This window comes from Macaca thibetana, chromosome 3, assembly GCF_024542745.1.
Source record: "Macaca thibetana thibetana isolate TM-01 chromosome 3, ASM2454274v1, whole genome shotgun sequence".
Lineage (NCBI taxonomy): Eukaryota > Metazoa > Chordata > Mammalia > Primates > Cercopithecidae > Macaca > Macaca thibetana.
Window position 1 is genome coordinate 174,486,333 of NC_065580.1, and position 8,587 is coordinate 174,494,919.

The window sequence follows — 8,587 nt, forward strand, 5'->3', positions numbered from 1 at the left end:
GCTGAAAAGATGCCAACCAGGGTTTAGACTAGGAGATCTGTTGTCAATATGTACTGCACTCAAATATACTGCTACCTTTGTTCTTATTCTTATGCAATCAATTTCAATTTAAAGTTCTCAAATCTTATCAACATATATTGCTCCAAAAATCCTCAGAGTAGCTGCCTTAAGTAAATAACAATTAAGACTGGCGTTTTCAATATAAAGAGATAACTTTTTCTTTTGAAGTATCATTGTTATACTGTGAGGTTTATGATTTATTTTTATGGTTCTTTAGTTTGTATGTATAAACTGGATTTAAAATACGTTCTTTTGTGTTTTGTAGTATTTTCAAGATTCGATGAATAGATTTATAAATGAATGGAAACAAAATGTTTCCAAACTGTGTATTTTGTATTTCAAAATAATCAATCCTATTCAAATATAATGACATCTCAAATTATAATAATTATGACATCCTGGAACATGCATCATTTTACGTTGTACAATCTTGGTTTAGATTAACCTAAGGTAGACCTTGAGACAACTAGTATTTCTAAGGTAATCCTGGTGAACACGGGTGTGGTACAGAAGTGGGGAAGAGAAACACAGAGAAGAAGAAAGGAGGTACTCATAACCATATCATCCCAAAGGGATATTGGGGCTCAATTCTGCTGAGAACTTTCTGAAATACCAAGAGAACATACCTTAAAAATGTGGCTTTATTTTCTGAGGATGCTAGAGCATTTATTCACCAAATCTTTTCCCTCATTAATGTAGGATCACTCTGGGATCATTACCTCTCTAGTACTTCCAGTACAACCAGCATAGGTATGAAAAAACTTTCTTGTGGTCAAAGATCCCCTTAGACTGAGATAGAGACATATAGAGAATGAGAGAGAGAGAGAGAGAGAGAGAGAGAGAGAGAGGAAGAAAGAAAGAAGGAAAGAAAAGAAAAGAAAGAGAGAAAGAAAAAAGAGAAAACAGAAAGGAAGGAAGGAAGGAAAAACTAATAGTCCATTTATGCGTATAGAAAATTTTTTCAGTGGATCTCCATGATTGGTCCAAGTGTATATGGACAGGATCTTCTCTAAGCACATAAAATAAGAACTACTCTCAAGAGGCTGTGTTTCATTCGTATTATATATGAGGCACCATTTTCACTATCCAGAATTTTTAATGAGAAACAACAGAGAAAAGATGGCTAGGGAATTATTACACTTATGTGATAATTTTAAGGCAGGTGAATAAAAATCTAAAATCTTATCCTTTCCTTTTCTGCTGGCCTCAGACACATAAAGAGGCATGTATACAAATTTATAACTCTTATGAAGTAAAAAGCAAAGTCTGCAATATTTTTATATATTCTCCTAAAACAAAAGTTTTACATGCTTACAGATAACAATGAATTCAAAAAGGAAAATGAAATATTGAAATGAGCAAATGCAATTAGGTGAAGGTTGTTGAAATAAAAATTAACACTGTTTTGACAGTGTTTTACCAGGCAGCAAGAAATAAATAATGCCACTATAAAAATGGATCCATTAACCTTCAAAATATACTAAAATAAAGCCTGTCTGTCTGAATGAGTTGAAACAGGAACAAACACAAAAGAAATTCAATTTCAATGTGTGTATTGATGTCATAGTATCATTGCTGGTTTTGTCCCTGTATATTTTTATGTATTATATGCTACCTGACAGCTATTCTGAATAGTCTTTATGATAAGGCAATCAGTTGGAAAACTTTGTCTTTTGCTTAAGCCAAATTTTAAAAATGGCTTTTTCATGATATTTAGTCACACAATAATGATATTTCCACGATAATTATGTGAATTACCTACTACAGGTATTGTTCAGTAGTGTAAATACCTAGGTTAATATCTTTTTCAATTTAAAGGAAGCTGTTTATCCATACAATGGATGATTACTTGCTTAACTTTTTCTTCTGCTTCATTGAAGAATCCTTAAAGCACACATTATAGTCATAAATTTGAAAATGCATGGAAAGATGATTTTTTGCTATAAAATATTATCTTATATTGAGTTTAGATCTCATTGATGGGCTTCAAAACTGACTCTGCTAATAAAATCTATACTATAAAGAATAATATAGTAAAAATGCAGGTAATTAAATAATTAAAACTATTTTTATAATGCATAATATGAAAATATCTATAAAGACATAAGATTAGTATAAATATTTTTAAAATATTGAAACATAGGAACACATGTCTTATTTCTTTTGAGTGCTGAACTCATGCTTGGTAGATTTTAAAAATTATTTCTGAAACAAAACATGTTATAGGTATCTCTGTATTCTCTTTTAACTTCAGACTAAAAGGCAATACTTTTTATAAGTACTTTTTAAATAAATCCGACTTAGAACTATGAAGTGATATTTGAAACTTTGAGAGTGCATTTTACTTTTAAATAACATTTGATTATAAATGGAATATTATAATTTCTGTCACATAAAATATGTATAGATGTGTTTAAAGAAGGCTTTTTTTTTTTTTTTTCCTTTTTGATTTAGTTGCCTTTTTTTTATTGTCTTGTCTCTTTTTCCTGGCTAGGATCTCCAGTACAAAGTTGAATTGAAAAAGTGAAAGTGACCTACCCTTTCTTGTTCCCCTGTTTTACTGATAACCCTTATTTCTTTCATCATTAAATATATTTTAGTCATTGAGCTATGATAGCTTATCTTTACTATGTTGAGGAAGTCTCTTTTATATTTAGTTGTTGTATTAGTCCATTTTCACACTGCTGATGAAGACATACCCAAGAGTAGGAAGAAAATGAGGTTTAATGAACTTACAATTCCATATGACTGTGGAGGCCTCACAATCATGACAGGAGGCAAGGAGGAGCAAGTCACGTCTTACATGGAGGGTGACAGGCAAAAAGGGAGTTGTGCAAGGATAAAACTCTATAAAACCATCAGCTCTCATGAGACTTACTCACTATCACAAGAATAGCATGGAAAAGACCAACCCCCATGATTCAGTTACCTACCACCAGATCCCTCCCACAACCTGCGGGAATGTTGGGAGCTACAATTCAAGATGAGATTTGAGGGAGGACACAGCAAAACCATATCAGTCATGAAAACATTTTATGAAGAATGAGTATTGGATTTTGAGAAATGCTTTGTCTGAACTTATTCAGACAGTTTCTTTTGTTTTTCCCTCCTTTTTGTTAAGTCAATGAATTGTATGGATTGATTTTCTAATCAGCCTTGCACTCCTTGGGTAAATTCTGTTTGACTATGTTGGAAATGATCCTGAAAATGATATTCTGAAATATGGTGCTTTGACATTCTGAACTAAAAAAGCAGCCTCATAATATCTCTGACTCACTTCAATTCCCTCCTGTCTCTCAATTTTCTATATCTGTTCTCAGAAATTTCCTTACCTACCTCGAAAGTGGATCATCAAAGAGAAACACAGTTACCTTCCATCCCGTCCCTAAAATTTCATTAATCAGAGATTAAAATTCACTTCACAGAGAAAGAAACTGAAAATTAAACACCATATCTAGAGCCCAAATAAACTTCAGACTTTGTTTCAAGCCATTGTTTCCTCAGTCCATTCAATTTCTGAAGAGAATCTCCTAAAGTCATTTACTTGGACGTTCTCATCTTTCTTTCCCCTATGAAAATGGGTGTATAAATTTCTAGACCTCATTGAGTTCTTGGGTAATTCTCATGATATTCCCCCATGCTTATGCACATTAAATAAATCTTTATGCCTTCTCCTATTAGTTTTTCTATTGTCAGTTCACAGTGAGCCTGTAGAAAAGGGTGGAGGGGAGGCTTTCCCTTGGATGATGCAATCATGGTGCATTATTGTTTTTATGTTGCTGAATCCAGTTTGCTAAATCATTGTTTAGAATTTCTGAATTTATTTTCAAGAGTAGTATTAATCTGCTTTTTTTCTGTTGCTTTTTGTAATCTGGTTGTTAATTTTAGTGTTAGGATAATACTGGCCTCATGAATGAGTTGGAAGTCTTTTTTTTTAATTTTCTGGAGGAATTTGTGTAGAATTGGCATCATTTCTACCTTAAATGTTTTGGAAAATTCACTACTGCCCTTGTGCAGACATCTGAACTCAGAGGTTTCCATGTGAGAAGGATTTTAACTAGAAATTTAATATATTTAATAGACGGCTATTCATGTTACATAGGAATTTTCTTGGGGTAGTTTCTCTAGTTTGTGTTAAGAAATTTGTTTCTTTTATGTAAACTGTCAAATTTGTTGGCATAAACTTATTTATAATATTCCATGTTTATCCTTTTGATATCTGTACAATCTAAAATCAAATCATTTCTCTCATTTCTGATATTGGCCATTTTCACATTCTCTCAATAATTTTTTTCTTTTTCTATTTTTAATTTTCTCACTAATCAAACAGTCTAGCTGGAGGTTTATCAACGTTGCTGATATTTTCAAAGAATCAGCTTTTGGTCTCATTCATGTTGCCTATTGCTTTTCTGTTTACTATTACATCGATTTCTACTCTGATCTTTATTATTTTCTTTTACTTCGTGTTTGATATGCTTTTTTTTTTTTTAACCAGGAACTCTGCTAAAGCTGGAACAAACTGAGCTTTAAGGTGTCAGACCAGCCACCAATGAAGTCAAGTCAAAATGAATGTTTTAACCAAGTGTGTATTCCATTACTCATTCTGTATAAACAACAGGATAAACTGGAGAAAGCCCTGCCAACACTTTCATTTTCCCACTTGAAATGCACCCACTGGTGGAGGGTCAGGTGGATGAGTACCGTGTGGAGTTCATTTCATGGCTGAGGCAGCCCCAAATGAAAGTCTCTTGCAGTTTTGTGGACCTGTGAGTGAAGGAGGAGAGGAGGAAGTTTTACAGGTGGAAGAGTACTGAAAGTGAAGAAAACTGTCTTCCTAGTTTTCCACTTCTTCCCTTATAAACAAATCTCTTGCAGGGCTACCTGAGGAAGGCCTCACCCTAAGACCATAAATAAAGAGATCTCCAAATTAAGGCATCTAGGCTAGGAATACAGACACGCATAAGAGTATACTTGGCCAAGGGACCTGAGTCCTTGACTGCAACTCCCTTCAGAGACTGCATTGCACTGACTGTGCACCAAGTCAGGTGTGAGGTGGACAGCTTCTTCCTGAGAGACCCTGCAGGTAAAGCCTTTAGAATTACCTACAGCCAGGCCTGAAAAACACACACAGATTTTTAACAAAGATCTGAACTGTTTAATTTTCTGTTATTTTGGCCCCTTAGGTTAATCTTTTTTTTTTTCTTTTCTTCTTTTCTTTCTTTCTTTCTTTCTTTCTTTCTTTCTTTCTTTCTTTCTTTCTTTCTTTCTTTCTTTCTTTCTTTCTTTCTCTCTCTCTCTCTCTCTCTTTCTCTTCTTTGTTTCCTCTTTCACTCTTTCACTCTTTTTCTCTCGCTTTCTTGCTTTCTTTTATTCTGTAGAAAGTGAGTCACTCTTTCCAATATGTGAATTGGGTATGGAAATTCAAAATTTTTGAATTTCCAAGGCTATAAATTTCCTCAAAATTACTGCTTAAGTGGCATTCCACAAATTTCAATATACTGCGTTTACATTTTTATTTAGTACATAATACACTATTGTTTTCCTTTTGATTTCTTTTTTTTTTTAATTTATTTATTATTATTATACTTTAAGTTGTAGGGTACATGTGCATAACGTGCAGGTTTGTTACATATGTATACTTGTGCCATGTTGCTGTGCTGCACCCATCAACTCGTCATTTACATCAGGTATAACTCCCAATGCAATCCCTCCCCCCTGCCCCCTCAACATGATAGGCCCCGGTGTCTGATGTTCCCCTTCCTGAGTCCAAGTGATCTCATTGTTCAGTTCCCACCTATGAGTGAGAACATGCGGTGTTTGGTTTTCTGTTCTTGTGATAGTTTGCTAAGAATGATGGTTTCCAGCTGCATCCATGTCCTTACAAAGGACACAAACTCATCCTTTTTGATGGCTGCATAGTATTCCATGGTGTATATGTGCCACATTTTCTTAATCCAATCTGTCACTGATGGACATTTGGGTTGATTCCAAGTCTTTGCTATTGTGAATAGTGCTGCAATAAACATACGTGTGCATGTGTCTTTATAGCAGCATAATTTATAATCCTTTGGGTATATACCCAGTAATGGGATGGCTGGGTCATATGGTACATCTAGTTCTAGATCCTTGAGGAATCGCCATACTGTTTTCCATAATGGTTGAACTAGTTTACAATCCCACCAACAGTGTAAAAGTGTTCCTATTTCTCCACATCCTCTCCAGCACCTGTTGTTTCCTGACTTTTTAATGATCGCCATTCTAACTGGTGTGAGATGGTATCTCATTGTGGTTTTGATTTGCATTTCTCTGATGGCCAGTGATGATGAGCATTTTTTCATGTGTCTGTTGGCTGTATGAATGTCTTCTTTTGAGAAATGCCTGTTCATATCCTTTGCCCACTTTTTGATGGGGTTGTTTTTTTCTTGTAAATTTGTTTGAGTTCTTTGTAGGTTCTGGATATTAGCCCTTTGTCAGATGAGTAGATTGCAAAAATTTTCTCCCATTCTGTAGGTTGCCTGTTCACTCTGATGGTAGTTTCTTTTGCTGTGCAGAAGCTCTTTAGTTTAATGAGATCCCATTTGTCAATTTTGGCTTTTGCTGCCGTTGCTTTTGGTGTTTTAGACATGAAGTCTTTGCCCATGCCTATGTCCTGAATGGTACTACCTAGGTTTTCCTCTAGGATTTTTACGGTATTAGGTCTAACATTTAAGTCTCTAATCCATCTTGAATTAATTTTCGTATAAGGAGTAAGGAAAGGATCCAGTTTCAGCTTTCTACTTATGGCTAGCCAATTTTCCCAGCACCATTTATTAAATAGGGAATCCTTTCCCCATTTCTTGTTTCTCTCAGGTTTGTCAAAGATCAGATGGCTGTATATGTGTGGCATTATTTCTGAGGACTCTGTTCTGTTCCATTGATCTATATCTCTGTTTTGGTACCAGTACCATGCTGTTTTGGTTACTGTAGCCTTGTAGTATAGTTTGAAGTCAGGTAGCGTGATGCCTCCAACTTTGTTCTTTTGACTTAGAATTGTCTTGGAGATGCGGGCTCTTTTTTGGTTCCATATGAACTTTAAAGCAGTTTTTTCCAATTCTGTGAAGAAACTCATTGGTAGCTTGATGGGGATGGCATTGAATCTATAAATTACCTTGGGCAGTATGGCCATTTTCACGATATTGATTCTTCCTATCCATGAGCATGGTATGTTCTTCCATTTGTTTGTGTCCTCTTTGATTTCACTGAGCAGTGGTTTGTAGTTCTCCTTGAAGAGGTCCTTTACATCCCTTGTAAGTTGGATTCCTAGGTATTTTATTCTCTTTGAAGCAATTGTGAATGGAAGTTCATTCCTGATTTGGCTCTCTGTTTGTCTGTTACTGGTGTATAAGAATGCTTGTGATTTTTGCACATTAATTTTGTATCCTGAGACTTTGCTGAAGTTGCTTATCAGCTTAAGGAGATTTTGGGCTGAGACAATGGGGTTTTCTAAATATACAATCATGTCATCTGCAAACAGGGACAATTTGACTTCTTCTTTTCCTAACTGAATACCCTTGATTTCTTTCTCTTGCCTAATTGCCCTAGCCAGAACTTCCAACACTATGTTGAATAGGAGTGGTGAGAGAGGGCATCCCTGTCTTGTGCCAGTTTTCAAAGGGAATATTTCCAGTTTTTGCCCATTCAGTATGATATTGGCTATGGGTTTGTCATAAATAGCTCTTATTATTTTGAGGTACGTTCCATCGATACCAAATTTATTGAGCGTTTTTAGCATGAAGGGCTGTTGAATTTTGTCAAAAGCCTTTTCTGCATCTATTGAGATAATCATGTGGTTCTTGTCTTTGGTTCTGTTTATATGCTGGATTATGTTTATTGATTTGTGAATGTTGAACCAGCCTTGCATCCCAGGGATGAAGCCCACTTGATCATGGTGGATAAGCTTTTTGATGTGTTGCTGAATCCGGTTTGCCAGTATTTTATTGAGGATTTTTGCATCGATGTTCATCAGGGATATTGGTCTAAAGTTCTCTTTTTTTGTTGTGTCTCTGCCAGGCTTTGGTATCAGGATGATGTTGGCCTCATAAAATGAGTTAGGGAGGATTCCCTCTTTTTCTATTGATTGGAATAGTTTCAGAAGGAATGGTACCAACTCCTCCTTGTACCTCTGGTAGAATTCAGCTGTGAATCCATCTGGTCCTGGACTTTTTTTGGTTGGTAGGCTATTAATTATTGCCTCAATTTCAGAGCCTGCTATTGGTCTATTCAGGGATTCAACTTCTTCCTGGTTTAGTCTTGGAAGAGTGTAAGTGTCCAGGAAATTATCCATTTCTTCTAGATTTTCCAGTTTCTTTGCGTAGAGGTGTTTATAGTATTCTCTGATGGTAGTTTGTATTTCTGTGGGGTCGGTGGTGATATCCCCTTTATCATTTTTAATTGCGTCGATTTGATTCCTCTCTCTTTTCTTCTTTATTAGTCTTGCTAGCGGTCTGTCAATTTTGTTGATCTTTTCAAAAAACCAACTCCTGGATTC